The 20827-nt window shown below is 46.2% G+C and overlaps 1 pseudogene across 1 annotated transcript; it reads right to left on the bottom strand.

The window, feature by feature from the left end:
• Positions 1–290: 290 nt before the first annotated feature.
• Positions 291–7173, bottom strand: LOC147622380 (transketolase, chloroplastic-like; annotated as a pseudogene). The gene is made up of 9 exons (XR_015269429.1): positions 7134–7173; positions 6491–6914; positions 6264–6355; positions 6128–6187; positions 2518–2563; positions 1591–1875; positions 1361–1509; positions 1121–1265; positions 291–1017 (listed from the first exon to the last, which is right to left on the bottom strand). The product of XR_015269429.1 is annotated as a transketolase, chloroplastic-like (transcript).
• Between the last annotated feature and the right edge of the window lie 13654 nt (positions 7174–20827).

Here is a 20827-nt window from a genome sequence, read left to right as displayed (position 1 = left end):
TATTAGTTTTTACCCAGCACTAAATCCTGTGTGCTGAGCATAAAAGGTGGTGATTTTGTCTCTCTACACTTTAATCCTCTCCCAAACTACGACTGGTTTTTCATTCTAGCAACTAGTTGAAGCTTGGAAACTGGCCCACACACACAGCACTAACTCTTCTGTCTGAAAAGCTCAATTCTCATTAATTTCCAACATATACACTTTCGTGTTGCTTGAAACTCCAGATGCTTACATCGTAAGAATCTCACATTACAAAGTACATTCAGAAGTAACACAAAATTAGCGCATACCTAAGCAGCCTCAAGAATTATGACGGTTTTTCCCTCCTTCCTTATGACTTCTGCAGCTTTGAATGCAATTTCCAACTCAGACCCAGTTCCAAACAGAATTAAATCAGGCTTATTCCCACTTGAATTGTCACTAATGATGTAGCCTCCCTTTCCAACTCCTTCAATAGATGTGCCAGGTAAGTTAGGAAGCTTTTGTCGAGAGAGAGCAAGAATGGAAGGCCTTTTTCTATTCTCCACAGCCACCTTGTAAGACCCTGCAGTCTCATTTCCATTAGCTGGTCACAGCATTAGGATGTTGGGCATAGCCCTGAAGCTGGCTACATGCTCTATAGGCTGATGGGTGGGACCATCTTCTCCTAGCCCGCCCGATGGAATCATGAGTCATGACATAAATCACACCAGCCTCACACAGCGCAGAAATGCGCATAGCAGCTCGCATGTAATCAGTGAATACAAAGAATGTTGCACAATATGGTATGAGGCCACTACCATGAAGTGCTATGCCATTGCAGATGGCCCCCATACCATGTTCTCGCACACCAAAACGTAAATTGCGCTCTGCAGGAGTACTCTTCTGAAAGTCTCCAAACATCTTTAGAAGAGTCATATTTGATGAGGCGAGATCAGCACTGCCTCCAATAAGCCCAGGGAGAACCTTTGTTAGAGCATTGAGACATGTCTGCGAGAGATTTCGGGTTGCATCCCCGGGAGACTCTGGAGTGTATATCTGCAATTCCAAGAAAGAGGGGGTTACTTATATAATCTGCGAGCTGAGATCAGTCTTTAAAAATATCCACAAACTTTAGAGAGTGAAGAGCAGCACGACTCACTGGTAACGCTTTCTCCCAGCCTGCAGGTAGTTCTCCACTAATCAAGCTTTTAAATTCTGCAGCCTCTTGAGGATACTTTTTCTCATATGCTGCCTGCCATTTTGCTTCTAGGGCTGCTCCACCGTTAACATGGCGACTCCAGTGACTGCAAGTGAATCATTCCACGCAGTTTAGTTGTTCGGTACAATGCCTTTACGCCTGGAAACTTGCAAATCGGAAAACAAGTCTCCACTTACACACCTTTTCACATCTTCTGGAACGAAGAAGGGTTCATAAGGCCAGCCCAGGTTCTGGCGGGTAGCCTCCACCTCTTTGGCACCAAGTGCACTACCATGGACACTGTAAGAATTGGCTTTGTTTGGTGAACCGAATCCAATGGTAGTTGTCACCTGCAGAGGTGAGGCAAATGTAAGGCGTTCATAAAAAATATAAGCCAAGATAAGAGTTACGTAGCTGAGGTGAGTCTAGACCTTGATAAGAGTTGGCTTATCAGTCACACAGCTTTGGCATCTGCAATGGCTTTTCGGATAGCATCATAATCTGTGTTGCCATTTTTGACCCAAATGGTGTGCCAACCAAGAGCATCAAAACGAGCGTCAACACTCTCAGTAAATGCAATCTCCGTGTCACCATTAATAGAAATATGGTTATCATCATAGAAAGCGATAAGCTTTCCAAGACCCCAATGCCCTGCAAGAGAGCAAGCTTCATTTGATATTCCCTCCATGTTGCATCCATCTCCCACAATACAGTACCTGAACATTGGCCCAGGTCAAATCTAAGGTAGGCAGCCTTGGACAGAGCGCAAAACCATTACAAGCAAAAAATGTATGTCAAACTTACAAGAGGGCTATATCTGCGAGATTGCTAAAATGTAGCTTAAAAGGCAAGAAGCAACACCACACTACACAACTGACATGATCCTACTTGTGGACGGACTGACATCACAGTCTGCAAAATCCACGGTAACAACAAATTTATCGTTGTACAAAACTGGGCATAGTCTTAAACAGATTAAGTACCTGCTGCCAAACTATTGTAAGCCTCAGACCTCTCGCCGCCGGCTCTTTGGTGGAAGCTTTTACCCCAAGATAAACCATCAGCAGCAGGCTTACAGCCACCCAGAAGAACAAAAGTGACCTCCCTCAGTGGTCATACCACTTTCCTATTGTTGTAAGATGACCCTTTGGGTCGTCTAGCAGCTCATTCCCCAAGTCTTATCTCACTACATAGTTTACTACCTAATCCATTCTAGCTTCAAAAGAGTGAAGGGTAGTCATGGCCGTAGTAGCAGGCAAAAATGTGCCGCAAACTAAAAAGTCCTGCCCAAAATATGCATTTATATATTATTATTAAGGCCAAGTACACAGCTGGAGCGAGGTGGAAAACAGGCTTACGTGTAGTGATCCACAATAGTGGCGTCCGGCTTATTGAAGCGTGCAGCTAGGGGCGGGTTCACATTGGAGCGGCGGAAAACATACTCTCAAACACACTTTTCCAGGTGGAACTCTTACAAAATGCACACTTCCGCCGTCCAAGTGTTCACATAGGGAGGGGGAAGTAAAAGGGAGCCTGACTTCTTCCGCCGCCCACTGTGAACACTGGGGGGGGCGACGGAAGAAAGAGTAAACACCATACCAAAAACCATAGAACAAAGCTATATTATGTCCACAAAGCATAGTGTAACTACAAAAATAAAGAAGCCACACTACAAACCACAATAAGCCAGACAAAAGACTTGTATTACAAAGGCTTAATCGGAGTTGGTAGGTGAGTCCAGCTCCTCTAAAGCCGCCCTTCCAAAAACTTGTAGGACATTCATCCTTGCTTGCTCTCTATACATTGTTCGGGCAAGACTATCTCGCCGCTCCGAGCCAACTCCAAGGTCACTCGCACCCCCTTCATTGCCTCCTTGAGTGCGCTCCATTGCATCCTCTATGTCAACTTCACGTATTGCTTGAAGCTCCCTCATGGAGGTAGCTATTGCTCTTCGATCCTCTTCTACACGTCCAGAGCATGCTGACAATTCTGCTTCCGCCTCACGTACCCACTCCATATCAAAAGACTCTCCATGTTGGATACAAATGTTGTGTAGCACAAGACAAGCCGCAACAAGATCTGGGACATGACGTAGATTCATGTCACATCTTTTTAGCAAGATGCGAAACCTTGCCTTGAGCATACCAAACGCTCTCTCAACTGGCATCCTTGTGCTCGATTGAATGAAAATCCAATGGTACTTTAGACGTGTCAACCCTTCCTTGCATCCTTTGAAAGGCACTAACATGTATGGTCGTGCGGGGTAAGCACAGTCGCCAACCAAACAATAGTTACCCAGCTCGCCCCTTGCACATGCTTGCCCTATATCACTTCTGGAGAAGTTCAAGGAGTCATGCGCTGATCCGGCCCAACCGACATCATAATTCCATACTGAGCAATTGGCGGCTACTGTTAGTTGTAGCAAAATAGAGTGGAACCCTTTCCGATTGAAGTAGTCAACATGGTTGTCACGGGGTGCAATGATGGGGATGTGAGAACCATCTATCGCACCAACGACGTAGGGAATTCCCCTAAGTGCCTCAAACTCTCGTGCTAAAGTTGCAAGCCGAGATCTTGAAGCCATCTTATATACATATTCCGGAGACCCGATTTCACAATTGCCTTGGAAAATGCAAGGATTATTTCACAACATGTGCTCTTAGCGCAACCATAGGTGTCACCAAGGCCCAGTAGTCCATCTCCTGTAGCAAGTCTGCTTAGAGCAATGGCTACCCTATCTTGAATAGACACATGCACACGGAAGTTTGTGGTTTTCTTTTGCATGAATGGTGCTAGACTCCCACAAAGGTAATGAAAGGTTTCTTTGCTAACCCTAAGACGCCGCTTGAACATGGTAGCACTATAAGCACTTAGGAGATAGCATTTTACAAAGCCTTGAGGCCGTGGATATGCCCACGCTTGTCTGTGTTCATGACCCCTCCTACGGTTCGCAATCTTCCTCAACCTCACAGATCGTGCCATGCATTCGGTAACATGCAACCAAGTCTGCACTATGCACTCATCATTGTGCATGCTTGGTTCTTTAAGCAATTCATAGATCGCTATAGAACACAACCACGCACAATAGAGTGCAATGTCTTTGGACATGCCCATTGTCACCTGCAAATCCAAAACAAGTTGATACATATTAAATTCTCAGCTTATATGGCTTCTTAGGAGCTTAGAAACATTCATAAATCCATACAATGCATAGGAACAAAGCAACGTCGAGATCCCAAACTTTATAAACTCATACAAGAATAATAACAAGAATTTCCTCCGCCAAGGCTACTTGTTGCCCCCCCTTCCTTCCTTAAGGAATTCACTCATTGTGGCATGCAATCCTGCCAATATCTTCAGTCGCTCCCTCTCCAAGGCAACATTTTGGCTAGAGGTCTCCTTGAGATGGTCCAATAGATGTTTCCCAGTATCGGCCATTGTGGCCAAAGATTCCTCATACTTGGGAGTCACTCGACGACTTGAGGACATGGGTGCTTGTGGCTTCTCGTCATCTAGTGCTATAGTTACTTCATCCTTGTCACCGCCGGGGAAAGTAGCATCATCCATTGTTGATGAAGAAGCGTGGCTAAGAGGAGTGACCGTGGCTCTATCGTGGTAATACTCATCCACCACATCGAACCATTTACATGTGTGCCTCCTGTCATTGCCAGATACCGAGTTGTGAGCTTTGTCCACTCTATATTTTGCTAGCACCGCTTACCACTTCTTGCGACAACTTTCACTATCCTTATTGAAATCAGGGTAAATGCCGGCTAGCTTTGTGGCCACCTTTGCCCACAAGTTGACCCCTTGTTTCCCAGGATTGTTGAACTCCTCACTCATGCCCCCCCTGACATGAATGAGTTGGTCAACCCAAAAGTCTTGCCACTTGCTTTTCTTATTGTCGTTGTCGTCATCTTTCCCCAAGTCCACCACCACCTTCTTTTTGGAGTTCCTGGGTTTCTTTGGCGCAGGTTGGGTCTCTGACACAATCTCCTCATCGCTAGGCTCCTTCCTCATGCCACGAACTCGCTTTGGTTGAGAAGATAAAGGGGGGTTATTGAGTGAGTTGGGTGATGGTTGGCTTCCTGGGGAATTGGGAATGGAACCCATGTTTGGGATACCTAGGGGGGATGATCGATTAGGAGGTTGTGCTACCATAGGTGAATGGGGGGGGCGAAACATGAAGGGAGAGTTTGGAGAAAAGGAAGGAGAATTGAGCATGGCTTGGAAGCCATGAGGTGGCACATGAAAAGGAGGATGGGGAAATGAATAGAAATTAGAGTGCAGGAGAGAAGTTTGGGAGAAAATAGGATCATCGTCGCCTCGTTGTTGCGATGAATCAAATTCATGGCTCGTGTTGGAATCCATAGTACCTACATCAAACACGAAGAGAATATTAGCACCACATAAATTAAAAACACATAGATAAGTCATGATAATGGAAATGCGGTTTGTGAGGGGTCACCTTATGCGCTCGCTTCACGTTGCCTCCCGCCCTTTTCGCACACCCCTAAAAGAAAAACAAAAGCACACAATGTCAAAGGCATGGCAAGTGTACCACAAAAACATTAAAAGAAAGGTAAATGGGTGGATAAAAAGAAAGCATGATTGAAGTGCATGTAAAAGCACCTTGGAGAATGGAAATTGTGAAGCTTATTATGTTCTCTAGAAATTCTAGAGGGTACAAAATCTCACCCTAAACCCTTTAATTTATAGGAAATTGAAGGGTGTTGGGGGGGGAGGGACGTTGGAAAATGAACGTTCGAAAATGGCCGTTGGGAAAAATGGCTGGAATCCGTTTTGGGCGAGGGGGGGGGGTCGGCACAATATCAACTAGCTTCTTCCATCACGTGGCAAGGGGGGGTGGATTTCCACCGCCCACTGTGAACACAGAGTGCCATGGGGCACTCTGCGATTACATGGCAGGCTGGCGGCAGCTTGGCTGCCGCCTTATCTGAACCCGGCCTAGATGTTTCTCGGCGAGCGCCAAGCCTACGGCATTACAGATGCCCTGACCAAGGGGGCCTGCGAGACACGACTTTGCATTTCTGAGTATGAGGAATCAAAAACATTGGCAAAGACAGTGCGCGCACACACACACCTGTGGTGGTGACCTCGATAGCAGGGGTCTCGAAGTTCTCAGGATGACCGGGAGCTGCTCTTCCACTGCCTGAATTGCTTCAGATCATCTTCCTGCCAAGGCCACACAGTGAATCAGAGCGCCGCTCAGCAAGGGAAGGCAGGTAAGTTAGAGGGAGCGGAGGGGAGGGGAGGGGAGGGAAGAGGGAGAGGGAGAGGGAGAGGGAGACAGAGAGAGAGAGACCGGACCTGGATACTATCGTAGCCGGCGAGATGGAGTAGGGCGTACTGCAGCATACAGCCGTGGCCAGCGGAGAGGACAAAGCGATCTCGGTTGAACCAGTAGGGGTTCTTGGGGTTGTACCTCATGATCTCATCGTAGAGGATATGGCCCATGGGGGCGCATCCCATGGGCAGGCCCGGGTGCCCACTGTTCGCCTTCTCCATGGCATCGACGATCGCGAGAAAGCGGATGGTATTGATGGACTTCTCCACCAGGGAGGTATCGGTCTTCGGCACACGGTCTCCACGGCTGCTGTCGCAATGACATGGGGGACTTGCTGGCTACCCCTGCGGCTGCTCCTCTTCTGCTGGTGTTGGTGGCTATAGAAGGTCGAGGTGGAGGAGAGCTTGACGCCTGTGAGTTTGGCGAAGGGCGAAGGGATAATGTGATCTCATGTGGAACAGGCAGAGGAGGCCGAGACGGCAAGGGAAGAGAGGGAGAAGACGCAGGCGACTGTAAAGGAGCTAGAGAAAGTGGTAGCCATAGGGTCTCCTGTTGCTCTCGCTCTCTCCCCCTCTCCTGTAAACAGAAGACAAACGCGCACGCCACAAGGCTTCCCACAAGCTAGCTACGAGAGAGCCAAACAGGGGATGTGGCAGATTTCCTTACAACGTGTGGCTGCCGGTGTTTGCCTTACCGCCCACCGCATCCTGGTCTTCGCACCTCAACAGCAATGCGGCAATCTCTTGCAGAAGCTAAGTGGATATGGCACTTTATTGGAAGTTATTGATCGCTAGATAGAGATGCAACCAACTCCATTCTGTCAACCATATTTTCAATGCCCAGCCCTCCAAGCTCAGTGGGAAGGCAGCAGAATTCCCATTTCACTTTGGCCACTTTCTTCACCTACGGGTCTCCTCCCCAGAGAAAGTTCTTGCAACAACAGGAGATGAAGCTTCTTAATAGGAAAAACCATCTGTTTGCTCTTAAAGGTCATTACAGATGGAAACAGCTCCCTTTTCTAACCATTTTGGGAAGCAAGTATCAGATAACCCCTAAAGGATCAGAGCTATTGATCTCTCTATGGAAGGCTTGGTTTAAAGTAAAAGCCCAGCTAATGCCATCCCCAGACTACAAGGACACGCTGGGCATCCACCCCATCGATTCCATCTGCCCTGGTGGCCTGCTCTTGACTTGCCTCAAGTAGATACTCAAGATGTGGAAGAGGCACTGAAGCTTCATTTAGGTGGCATTGAGACATGGAGTAACCTTTGGGATTGGGATAAGAAAACCTGGTTATCAAGGGCTGATCTCATTGCTAAGAACAACCTCTCAGATTCTCAACTGGACATTATTGGCAAAAGGCTGATGCTATGGCATCGAGAAGACTGGTGGCTAATGACAATTGAAGACCCCCCTAAGCTGAAGGCTTTCCAGTGGATTAACCAAACAAGCATCTGGCCTATTCCTCCCAGGTGGAATACCCCTCCAATCCATTGTATTCTAAATCAAAGATGGAATATCCTCAAAGATAGGAGCCAGTGGTATTTCCTCTTCAAATCACTTTGGGGCATACATGTGGAACCTAAGAAAGCTTGTCTTGCTTGGCTTATCATGTACAGGGCCATTTGGACACAGAAAAAAGCTCTAGTCTTTGGCAAGGGAAATGGATCATGTGCCAGATGCCTCAAAGAAGAAGATGATGTTCACATTTTTCTTCTGTGCCCTTACATAGAACCAATGGTAAAGAAACTCAATGAGTATGTGGCCAGTTGGGGGAAAACTTGCTTATCCTGGAAGCATCTGCTCATTGGGGAACCCATAGGCTGCTCTACTGAACTATGGACAGTATTAAGAACAGAAATCCTCTGGTTCTTCTGGATTGAAAGACTAGCGGCCCTACACAACGGTGATACCCGGAATACCTGCTCCCTCAAAAGTCTCCTTATTATTACAGGGGAGAGGTTCTACTTGAGGAAGATCACTGACATTGAGGCCAAAATTTCAAAACTGGTAGGCCCTATTGGAAGCACTCCAAAGAATGTCTCAGATAAGGTCAAGATTCTTCAGCTTCAAGAGAAGAGAGAATATCTTGTAAATGTGGATCTAAGCTATGTGCTGAAGCTCCAATACCTCTAGAGCCTAGGATAGAGACTTAGAGGGTCATTGCTCTTTGCTGATTGCCTAGGATAGTGAGAGAAGTCTCGGCCTGAAATTGGCCCCGCTATTTGATGCCAGCCCGACTTTTGTAACTTGTCTCGATTTTCTTCAATAATAAAAATGCCTTTATTGAAAAAAAAAAAAGAGATGCAACCAAATGAGAGTTTCATTCACACGATATTAACCACTCCGCATTTTGACCCTTCCGGTTTATTGCAAGGCGTTTTGTCATTTTACTCGTTCAAATGGACGATCTTACCTTATGCTTAATGTCAAATAAGGAAGTTTAAAAACTTAGTCTACCTACTTGCTTAAGACTAGTAATAGAGGCTGAACTATTTTTAAATTTGGTTGGCTTGTGTAAAAACTAGTCACTTATATGCAATTTATTTTTTACAATACTACGCAATACACAATCATTCCCTTGCAATAGTTTTCTTGTCCATTTTCTTGCTTGCTTGCATGTTATTGGATTCTTACATGCTTGTTTAAATAGGTCTGATTGTAGGTTTTCTTCTTCCATTAGCTTTTTCTTCCCCTACCTTTTGTGAGAGAGAACCATCGCAAAGGACCATCGCTAGTTGCCTCCATCTAAGCATAGATAGCTTTTCCTTTACCCCTTTGGCAAAAGAGCATTCTGGCGTAATAACAGAGTGAGAACGCGACAAATGAGCTAGGGCACCTATATAGAAGAGTTGCAATTTGCTGCTAACAAGACATAATAACACATGCTTCGGCAAGACTAAGGTAGCTCTTGACTTGAACACACTAGAATGGATATCATTACATCCTTACCTAGGTTCACACATAAGCAAAGATGGATATCATTACATCCTTACCTAGGTTCACACATAAGCAAATACAAAGATGGTGATTGATGTGGTGTAATTTTAATAGTGACTATACGCACATATACATTCTTGGCATGCCTAGATGACAAACCTTGTGTGTTAGCAAACTCGGTGAACTCGCCCAATAGGTGAGCATGTTAGGCTTCCTTAACAAGTGATGTTTCAGCTGCTATTGTGCCACTAGGGTTTGCAACCCCACCTTGCTAGCCGGTGAGACATGAGATGGGTAAGACCCAACAAGGTAAGATGCAGGACCTTCCTCTTCTCGACAAGGTCGCAATACCCAGAAATCTGGTTCGGGACAGAAACAAAATCGACAAAATTCACGAAGCAGATCCGCTCCACCCAGCCAATCTCGGTCTCGAAATTCCCGGCATTAAGGCACCTCTTCTGGCTCCCTCTCCAAGATCCCGAGCGCTATGCTCTATTGCTTTTCTCTAGAAAGACCCCAACTGAGGTGGATCAACATGTTTCAAACACTGCCATCCACAATCTCTCTCAGTACAAGCTTTCGTTTAGCGAGAAAAAGCTTCTAGGACTTGGCTTGGGATATATTCCTCCGTCAAAGTTTCCGGATTCAACACATCTAACCAAAGACTATGATAATTTTGCAAGACAACTTCGTCTTCGATGGTTTTTCAGAAATGCACCAGATAGACCTTATCCTCCTTTTCGAGTTGCAAACCCGAATTGGAATCCTTCTAAAGTTTATCAGCCTCTGGAAGACATCATCAACACTGGAAGAATCATACTTCAAAATTCAATCTCTTCATGTGAGCGACTTCCTCAGAACAAGCTTCCGCTTCGTTTGAGAAGAGCCCTTAAAAGATAAAGAACCATAACATCATTATCAAGCCAGCAGATAAAAACCTTGGTTTGGTAATTCGTGATAAATCATGGTATCTTAATGAAGGTGATCGGCAACTTCTAGATCAACAGGTCTATCTCCCAGTCACCCAAGCTCCATTGAATGAACTGTTTGATAGGCTTGCCTGCATTTGTCAAAAGTCTAGTGTGCTCTCAAGGGATGAAGCAAAGTTTATTTTGCAGAAGCCAGAGCAAGGGTTCAGAGTTTGCTCTCTTTATTTCTTGCCCAAAATCCACAAACCTACAGTGGTCGGAAGGCCAATCTGCTCTTACAATGGCTTTGTTTTTGAGAATGCGTCTATATGGCTTCATCACAAGCTTTTCCCCATTCTCTTCCAACAAAAGCAACATCTAAAAGACTCCCTCACTCTGATTAAAGAGTTATCTGAGCTTCATCTACCACAAGAAATTATCCTCTTCACATTTGATGTGGAATCTCTGTACCCCAGTATTCCCACCAATGAAGGATTGCATGCCCTCAAGATGATGATACAGGGTGACTTCAACCATGTAGAGCTCAACCTCATCATGACAGTTGCCTCTCTTGTTCTCAAGAACCACTATCTTGAGTTTAATGGCACTTTTTGGCATCAAATCAGAGGCACTGCTATGGGCAGTAATTTTGCTGTTGTCTATGCCTGCCTTTTTCTATGTTATTTTTAAAAAATCTTGAAGAACAGGTACATCCCACAACATAGCTACTCTACTACAAAAGATGACGCTTTAGGTTTTTGGCATGGGTCTCACACCACTTTGCTTCAACATCTTAGCAACTATGCAATAGATCTTCAGGAGCATATCAAGATAACACACGTCATCTCCAATTCATCTGTGGATTTTTTGGACATTCACCTCTTCAAAGGTACTAATTTTCAAACCACAGGAAAGCTTTCTACTAGTTGTTTTCAGAAACAGCTGAACAGGTATCAATACCTCCCTTTCTCTTCCTCTGGCACCCTAGTCATCAAAAGGAAGCCTTCATCATTGGAGAACTTAAGCGCTATGTCATCAGGGAAAGCACGCTTCAAAGCTACATCAAGCTAAAGCTTTTGTTTTTCCACCAACGACTTCGAGGTAGAGGATACCCGGATTCTCTCCTTTGGAAAACTTTCAGCAAGATCAAGTACAATATGCGAACAGCTCTACTTCTAAAGGCTTCCAATCGAGAAACCTCTTCGAGTAAGCGGATCCCCCTAGTTCTTAAGCTTGACTACTCCAAGTACACCAAAGCTTTAAACTTGGGGGCTTCCCTAAACCCTAAACTTTTTTGGCTTTGTTGCCAACAAAATCCCGAGCTGAAGCATATACCTAGACCTTTGATTTGCTAGAGAAATCCAAGGAATCTGCGCTCCTATCTTGTTAGATCAAGGTTTCGAACCTCTAATTTGTAACTTTCTATTTTTAGTAAATACTATTTTTACTATATACTATTTTTAGCATGGACCCACCTTGTAAAGCAACCTTTGGGAGCATCGGCTTAATAGCATATGAGACCTCCCATGCTTGGTTCTGCTATCGGGAAAACCCTCCACCTATTTTATGCATCTCTCTAGTCTTATGTAACTTATTTTTGCATGTAGAGTCAACATGTCCACTCTAGCCTAATGGTTAAGGCTTGTGACTCTAATGAAAGGGGTCATGAGTTCAAAACCCTTAGCTTGCATGAGATGCTATTGAGCTTCTTTTACTTGTTTAGAGAGCTCTACTTATCCGATTCGAAAGCCGTTTGTTGCGTTGGGTTCTTTATGTCCTAAGCTTGTTTTTTCACAACAAAATGCTGAATTATCCCACATGCAAAGAGACAAAAGCTAGCCCTCCCCTCTCTACATAAGGGAGAGCTCTCATTCTTATACTTTTAAACTTGGGTGTTCCACTGAAGAGCTCACTCTAGAGAGAAACTAGTTTGGAATTACACCCTCAACCCACGTCTTAGCCTTTGGTTTGGTGGGCAACTAGTCATTCTTTTGCGGCAATTTGTTGTCCCCACATCTTAGCCTTTAGTTTGCATGGGCAACTGGTCGTATTTTTCGGCTAGCTGTTGTCCTCCTCCCTGACGTGGGATTTTGGACTTTTTGGTCATAGTGCGTGGCCATCTTAAGTTCATACTATTCACACCTCAACACCATATCTTACATACACTCCACTTGACATCACTTCACTATCACGTAACCGGTCCCTGAAAAATTTATTTTTTGCTGCCGCAGCTACGTTTAGCTGCCGCCGCAGCTACCGGTTATTTATTTTTATCACTCCACAATCGCACACCTGAAAAAACCCCTAAACCCTAAACCTTTGCTATCATGGTGCTTTTGAACACTATCCCAGAGGCAGCAAACAAAGGTCAAGACAACCCTTCTACCAGCCAGGGAGCGTTTCAATTTGCTAGTGGAGAAAGAGAACGTGCTAAGCGAAGAATGGATGATTCTATCGATACTGCTAATGCACAAAACCAATACAGGTTTACACTTGGTGCTTCATCATCATCCTATGATCACCTTTTTGCTCTACCTACTCTTCCCATCACTCAACCTTCTCACCTTAAAGATTTCTTGAAGAAGTCTATCGAGGAGTACAAGAAGATGTTTTTAGCTTTTGAGAAAAGTCAAGCTTACCTCAAAAAGCTTAGAGAGCAAAGAGAAGAAGGCACCGTACCTAATAGTCTTCGACTCAAACCACCCCGCTTTACTATGCAAGATGAACAAGGACATGTCTTTCTCAATCAAACTCTACAAGATCTTTGTAAAAATTACAGGAGTAGCTGCTTGGAAGTCCTCATTGAAGCCCAGGCAAAGCTGGTAGAGAATCAAGAAAAGAAGCTGGATGCTTATGCCTCCACTTTTGAAGCCAGTCTCCAGGAAATCCTGAACCTCATGGCTGCTTTAGAACTCATGGACAGCCCACACGCTTTATGGGAAAACACTATGAAGACTTGGAAGAACAAGCTCGTCAAAGATTTCAAAATTGCCATAAATAATTTCAGGGTCTCTCATCTCCTTAACTCTAAGATCAAGCGAGCTACTTTCACCAAGATGAAAGCTGCACAGGATCAAGCCATGGGAGATGTAGAATCTCTTCCTACTGAACCCTCTATAGCCAAGCTAGTCAAAGAGCAAGTTCAGAAGCAAGTTCAAGGCACAGATCAATAAGCTAAAGAAAAGTTTAGCAAATGACACAGGTGGGACAAACAAAAAATGGAAAGATAATCAACAAAAGAAAAGCCAAAACAATAGCCAGAACAACAACAAGAAGAAAACTAGAAGCAACCAAGCTTCTAAAAAAGGCAATCAACAGAAAGATCGGCAAAACAACCACCAAGGTAAGCAGCAGGGAAACAAGACAAATAAAGGCAAGTCTACCCAGCCAAAAAACCAGTGGGGAAACCGGCAAGGGGGTGGAAATCAACCTCAAAGGAAGAAGACTTCCACCCCCTCCTCTGCACAGCCTTCCTCTTCTCGACAAGGCCGCAATACCCAAAAATCTGGTTCGGGACAGAAACAAAATCGGCAAAATTCATGAAGCAGATCCGCTCCACCGAGCCGATCTCGGTCTCGAAATTCCCGGCGTTAAGGCACCTCTTCTGGCTCCCTCTCCAAGATCCCGAGCACTATGCTCTATTGCTTTTCTCTAGAAAGACCCCAACTGAGGTGGATCAACGTGTTTCAAACACTGCCATCCACAATCTCTCTCAGTACAAGCTTTCATTTAGCGAGAAAAAGCTTCTAGGACTTGGTTTAGGATATATTCCTCCGTCAAAGTTTCCGGATTCAACACATCTAACCAAAGACTATGATAATTTTGCAAGACAACTTTGTCTTCGATGGTTTTTCAAAAATGCACCAGATAGACCTCTTCCTCCTTTTCGAGTTGCAAACCCGAATTGGAATCCTTCTAAAGTTTATCAGCCTCTGGAAGACATCATCAACACTGGAAGAGTCATACTTCAAAATTCAATCTCTTCATGTGAGCGACTTCCTCAGAACAAGCTTCTGCTTCATTTGAGAAGAGCCCTTAATAGATTGATAAAGAACCATAACATCATTATTAAGCCAGTAGATAAAAACCTTGGTTTGGTAATTCTTGATAAATCATGGTATCTTAATGAAGGGGATCGGCAACTTCTAGATCAACAGGTCTATCTCCCGGTCACCCAAGCTCCATTGAATGAACTGTTTGATAGGCTTGCCTGCATTTGTCAAAAGTCTAGTGTGCTCTCAAGGGATGAAGCAAAGTTTATTTTGCAGAAGCCAGAGCAAGGGTTCAGAGTTTGCTCTCTTTATTTCTTGCCCAAAATCCACAAACCTACAGTGGTCGGAAGGCCAATCTGCTCTTACAATGGCTTTGTTTTTGAGAATGCGTCTATATGGCTTCATCATAAGCTTTTCCCCATTCTCTTCCAACAAAAGCAACATCTAAAAGACTCCCTCACTCTGATTAAAGAGTTATTTGAGCTTCATCTACCACAAGAAATTATCCTCTTCACATTTGATGTGGAATCTCTGTACCCCAGTATTCCCACAAATGAAGGAGTGCATACCCTCAAGATGATGATACAGGGTGACTTCAACCATGTAGAGCTCAACCTCATCATGACAATTGTCTCTCTTGTTCTCAAGAACCACTATCTTGAGTTTAATGGCACTTTTTGGCATCAAATCAGAGGCACTGCTATGGGCAGTAATTTTGCTGTTGTCTATGCCTGCCTTTTTCTATTATTTAGAAAACCTTCAAGAACAGGTACATCCCACAACAGAGCTACTCTACTACAAAAGATGACGCTTTAGGTTTTTGGCATGGGTCTCACACCACTTTGCTTCAACATCTTAGCAACTATGCAATAGATCTTCAGGAGCATATCAAGATAACACACGTCATCTCCAATTCATCTGTGGATTTTTTGGACATTCACCTCTTCAAAGGTACTAATTTTCAAACCACAGGAAAGCTTTCTACTAGTTGTTTTCAGAAACAGCTGAACAGGTATCAATACCTCCCTTTCTCTTCCTCTGGCACCCTAGTCATCAAAAGGAAGCCTTCATCATTGGAGAACTTAAGTGCTATGTCATCAGGGAAAGCACGCTTCAAAGCTACATCAAGCTAAAGCTTTTGTTTTTCCACCAACGACTTCGAGGTAGAGGATACCGGATTCTCTCCTTCGGAAAACTTTCAGCAAGATCAAGTACAATATGCGAACAGCTCTACTTCTAAAGGCTTCCAATCAAGAAACCTCTTCGAGTAAGCGGATCCCCCTAGTTCTTAAGCTTGACTACTCCAAGTACACCAAAGCTTTAAACTTGGAGGCCTCCCTAAACCCTAAACTTTTTCGGCTTTGCCAAAAAAATCCCGAGCTGAAGCATATACCTAGACCTATGATTTGCTAGAGAAATCCAAGGAATCTACGCTCCTATCTTGTTAGATCAAGGTTTCGAACCTCTAATTTGTAACTTTCTATTTTTAGTAAATACTATATTTAGTAAGTACTATTTTTAGCGTGGACCCACCTTGTAAAGCAACCTTTGGGAGCATCGGCTTAACAGCATATGAGACCTCCCATGCTTGGTTCTGCTATTGGGAAATCCCTCCACCTACTTTATGCATCTCTCTAGTCTTATATGTAACTTATTTTTGCATGTAGAGTCAACATGTCCACTCTAGCCTAATGGTTAAGGCTTGTGACTCTAATGAAAGGGGTCATGAGTTCAAAACCCTTAGCTTGCATGAGATGCTATTGAGCTTCTTTTACTTGTTTAGAGAGCTCTACTTATCCGATTCGAGCGCTGTTTGTTGCGTTGGGTTCTTCATGTCCTAAGCTTATTTTTTCACAACAAAAGGCTGAATTATCCCACATGCAAACAGGCAAAAGCTAGCCCTCCCCTCTCTACATAAGGGAGAGCTCTCATTCTTGTACTCTCAAACTTGGGTGTTCCACTGAAGAGCTCACTCTAGAGCAAAACTAGTTCGGAACGACACCCTCAAGTTAATACAAGAAATCGACTTTTTTAAGTCCTTTTTGTCTCTTAAATCAAATTTTGTCTTGTGTTTTGTGTATGTTAGGCACTTAGTCCTTTTTTTGGGCTAGTAAAGTGTCTTTCTTGTGTGTGTGTGAGTAAGGCCATTGTTTTGGTGCTTAGCAAGAGGCACTTGGTCATTAATTTGGCTAGTTTAGTGTCTTTCTGGTGAGTATGCTCCTTCGATCTGGCATAATGTCATATTGCGTGGCATGCTAAGTGTCATTTCGATTGATGCACCTTCCCTTCCCCTTACCTTTATTTTTGAGGACAACTAGTCGTTCTTTTGTGGCAAGTTGTTGTCCCTACGTCTTAGCCTTTGGTTTGGTGGGCAACTAGTCGTTCTTTTGCGGCAATTTGTTGTCCCCACATCTTAGCCTTTAGTTTACGTAGGCAACTGGTCATATTTTTTGGCTAGCTGTTGTTCTCGTGAGGTAGGATTTTGGACTTTTTGGTCATAGTGCATGGCCATCTTAAGTTCATACTATTCACACCTCAACACCATATCTTACATACACTCCACTTGACATCACTTCACTATCACGTAACCGGCTCCCAAAAAATTTACTTTTGCTGCCGCCCGCCGCCGCAGCTACTTTTAGCTGCCGCCGCAGCTACCGGTTATTTATCTTTATCACTCCACAACCGCATACCTGAAAAAACCCCTAAACTCTAAACCGGTTTAGGGTTTAGGGTTTAGGATTCAGGGTTTAGAATTTTTTAGGGTTTGGGGTTTGGGGTTTAGGGTTTAGGGTTTTTAGGGTTTTTAGGATTTGGGGTTTGGAGTTTAGGGTTTTTAGGATTTAGGGTTTAGGGTTTAGGGTTTGGGGTTTGGGTTTTAGGATTTAGGGTTTAGGGTTTAGGGTTTAGGATTTTAGAGTTTAAGGGTTTTAGGGTTCAAGATTCAGGGTTCAGGGTTTAGGGTTTAGGGTCAGCAGAGCAACCGGTTTAGGGTTTAGGGTTTAGGATTTAGGGTTTTAAGGGTTTTAGGGTTTAGGGTTTAGGGTTGCTAGCAGCACCTTGGGTTGGGTTGCTAGCAGCTTGGGTTTAGGGTTTAGGGTTGCTAGCTGCCCGCCAGCAGCTTGGGTTTAGGGTTGCTTAGGTTTTTTTTGGGGGAGGCGGTTATATTGCATATATCCACGGTGAACAAAAGCTGCTAAGGGGACAGCAGCGCAGCAACGTTGCTTCGTAGCGTGGCGCTGCTGTTTTGCAGCGACGCTGCTATGCAGCGTCACGATCGATCTCCTCGCGTCAGAATCGCAATGATGGGAGGATGTGTTTTTCGCGCGCGCAGAATTGCTGTTTATTAGTGAGCCAGAACCAACACCAGAAGCTGCTTAGGGCCACTCCACGGCGTCTCTGGACCCCAAAAAAACCCAAACCCGAACCCAAAATCCAGAAGGTGCTTAGGGTTGGGCCACAGTGAACAGAAGGTGCTTAGGGTTGGGCCACGGTGAAGAGAAGCTGCTTAGGGAGTAGCTACGCAGCGGCGCTGCGCTGCCTCGCAGCGTCACGATCCATCTCGTCGCGTTAGAATTACAAAAAAATGATGGCAGGATGTGTTTTTCGCGCGCGCAGAATTGTTGTTTAGTGAGCCAGAACCAACACCAAAAGCTGCTTAGGGCCACTCCACCGCGTCTCTGGACCCCAAAAAACCTAAACCCGAACCCAAAATCCAGAAGGTGCTTAGGGTTGAGTCACGGTGAACAGAAGCTGCTTAGGGTTGTGGGCCACGGTGAACAGAAGGTGCTTAGGGTTGGGCCACGGTGAACAGAAGCTGCTTAGGGAGCAGCAACGCAGCGGCGCTGCTGCGCAGCGTCACAATCGATCTCGTCGCGTCAGAATCGTAAAAAAATGATTCCAGGATGTGTTTTTCGCGCACGCAGAATTGTTGTTTAGTCAGCCAGAACCAACACTAGATAGGCCACTCCACGCCGTCTCTGGACCAAAAAAAAAAACCCAAACCCGAACCCAAAATCTAGAAGGTGCTTAGGGTTGGGTGGGCCACGGTGAAAAGAAGGTGCTTAGGGTTGGGCCACGGTGAACAGAAGCTGCTTAGGGAGCAGCAACGCAGCGGCGCTGCTGCTTCGCAGCGTGGCGATCCATCTCGTCACGTCAGAATCGTAAAAAAATGATGGGAGGACGTGTTTTTCGCTGCTTAAGGCCACTCCACGGCGTCTCTGGACCCCAAAAAACCCGAACCCGAACCTAAAATCCAGAAGGTGGGCCACGATGACAGAAGGTGCTTAGGGTTGGAGAACAGAAGCTGCTTAGGGAGCAGAAATGCAGCGGCGCTGCTGCACAGCGTCACGATCGATCTCGTCGCGTCACAATCGCAAAAAAATGATAAGAGGATGTGTTTTTCGCGCGCGCAAAATTGTTGTTTAGTGAGCTAGAACCAACAACAGAAGCTGCTTAGGGCCACTCCACGGCGTCTCTGGACCCCAAAAAACCCTAAACCCTAATGGCACTATAACCATAGGGACTGGGTGAACCCTAGCTGTTACCCTAAACCCTAAACCCTAAACCCCAATGGCATTGTAACCTTAGGGACTGGGTGAACCCTAGTTGTTACCCTAAACCCTAAACCCTAATGGCACTGTAACCCTAGGGACTGGGTGAACCCTAGTTGTTACCCTAAACCCTAAATCCTAAACCCTAAACCCTAATGGCACTGTAACCCTAGGGACTGGGTTTAGGGTTTAGGGTTTAGGGTTTAGGGTTGCTAGCTGCAGCAGCTTGGGTTGGGTTGCTAGCTGCGGGGGTAGCTTAGGTTTTTTTGGGGAGAGCCGGTTATATTGCATATATCCACGGTGAACAAAAGCTGCTTAGGGGGCAGCAGTGCAACAACGCTGCTACGCAGCGTGACGATCGATTCTCGTCGCGTCAGAATCACAAAAAAATGATGGGAGGATGTGTTTTTCGCGCATGCAGAATTGCTGTTTATTAGTGAGCCAGAACCAACACCAGAAGCTGCTTAGGGCCACTCCACGTCGTCTCTGGACCCCAAAAAAAACCCAAACCCGAACCCAAAATCCAGAAGGTGCTTAGGGTTGGGCCACGGTGTGAACAGAAGCTGCTTTAGGGAGCGGCCAGGGCAAAGGGGGGCCTCAGGCAGGCGGCCACGACGGCGACGAGGGGTCGGGCCCAGGCAGCGGGCGGCGGCGGAGAGGGGAGCCCTGGTGCTGGTTGGGCCCAGGGCGGGCTGCCGAGGAGGAGGCTGCAAACAGAGGGGGAGGTCCGCGGCAGAGAGGGAGACGGTGGCGCCGACGGGGCGGCAGCAAACGGCGGCGATGTCGTCGAAGTCGTCGAAGAGAGGCGCTGCGATGGCGGCGCGCGATGTCGACGGCGAAGAGGAGGCGGCTGCGATGCAGAGAGCGGCGGCGGGTCGGTGGCGTTGGTGGCATCGTAGGAGGGCGTCGCAGAGGCGATGACGGGCGGTGGAGGGGAGCGCTGCGGCGGCGGCGCTGCAGTCGAAAAGCAGTCCGCCACTACAGAAGAAGAGGAAGAAGAAGAAGATCCAGCCAAGGGGGGTGCCGCGGAGGAGGGGGCACCGACGCCGGAGGAGAGGGAAGCCGGAGACGAGGTGGTGTTGAGGTTGGAGGAGCCGGCCGGTTGGACGGGAGGAGGTGGCGAGGGAGAGGGAGCCTCCTGCTCTGCGGTGGGGGAGGCGTTGAGGCGAAGAAGAAAGTCGGAGGTGGAGAGGGGGAGGGTAGGAGGCCATTGGGTGTGAAGGAGGATTGTGGCGGAGAGGTGAAGGAGACTCGACGGGCTCGTAAGGAGGGTGAGAGAGAGTCCCGAGCATGAATGAGGGAGGAGAAAGAGGGGGAGGGGGGAAAGGGAAGAGAGGGAGGGGGAAGGGGAGGAGGAAGCAGAGGGGGAGGAGGAGCTAGGGACATGGGCCATGTAGAAAGCTTTAGAGTTTAAAAATTTAAGTTTAAAAAACAAAGGCAAGGCGAGCGGCCCTAGAGGGAGGTGAGGGAGAAGAGAGAAGAGAGGGGGGAAGGGGGGAAGGAAGGGGGGAGGGAGGAGGGGGAGGGGGAAGGAGGGAGAGGGAGAGGGAGAGGAGAGGGAGAGGGAGGAGGGAGAGGAGAGAAGAAGAAGAGAGGGGGGGGAAGAGGGAGAGAAGAAGAAGAGAGGGGGGAGGGGGGAGGGGGAAGAGAGGGAGAGAAGAGGAAGAGATAAGCCTTGATGCAAACACTTTTAAACTTGCAAACTAGTTTTGTGCATTAGAGGCACTCAACAGTGCAATGAAAAAATGAGAGTACAAGGCTTTGCTTAAATAGGAAAGAGGAGGGGGAGGGGGTGCATAAAAAGGAGGGAAGATTGCCTCAAAACGAGGGAAAAAGGCCTCAAAGTGAGGGGAGATGGGGGCTACCAAAAAAGGAAAGTCAACAGTTCCAAAAGAGGCAAGATTGCCAAAAAAGGAACAATGCCTAGGCGAGTCAACTTTACCAAAACAGGCAAGGAGGCAGGGAGG

Source organism: Cibotium barometz, chromosome 28 (genome assembly GCF_041138505.1).
Source record: "Cibotium barometz isolate CiBa-2024 chromosome 28, ASM4113850v1, whole genome shotgun sequence".
In the NCBI taxonomy this organism is placed as follows: Eukaryota; Viridiplantae; Streptophyta; class Polypodiopsida; order Cyatheales; family Cibotiaceae; genus Cibotium; species Cibotium barometz.
The sequence above is the reverse complement of the archived record's forward strand: the minus strand, read 5'-3'. Positions and strand labels throughout refer to the sequence as shown.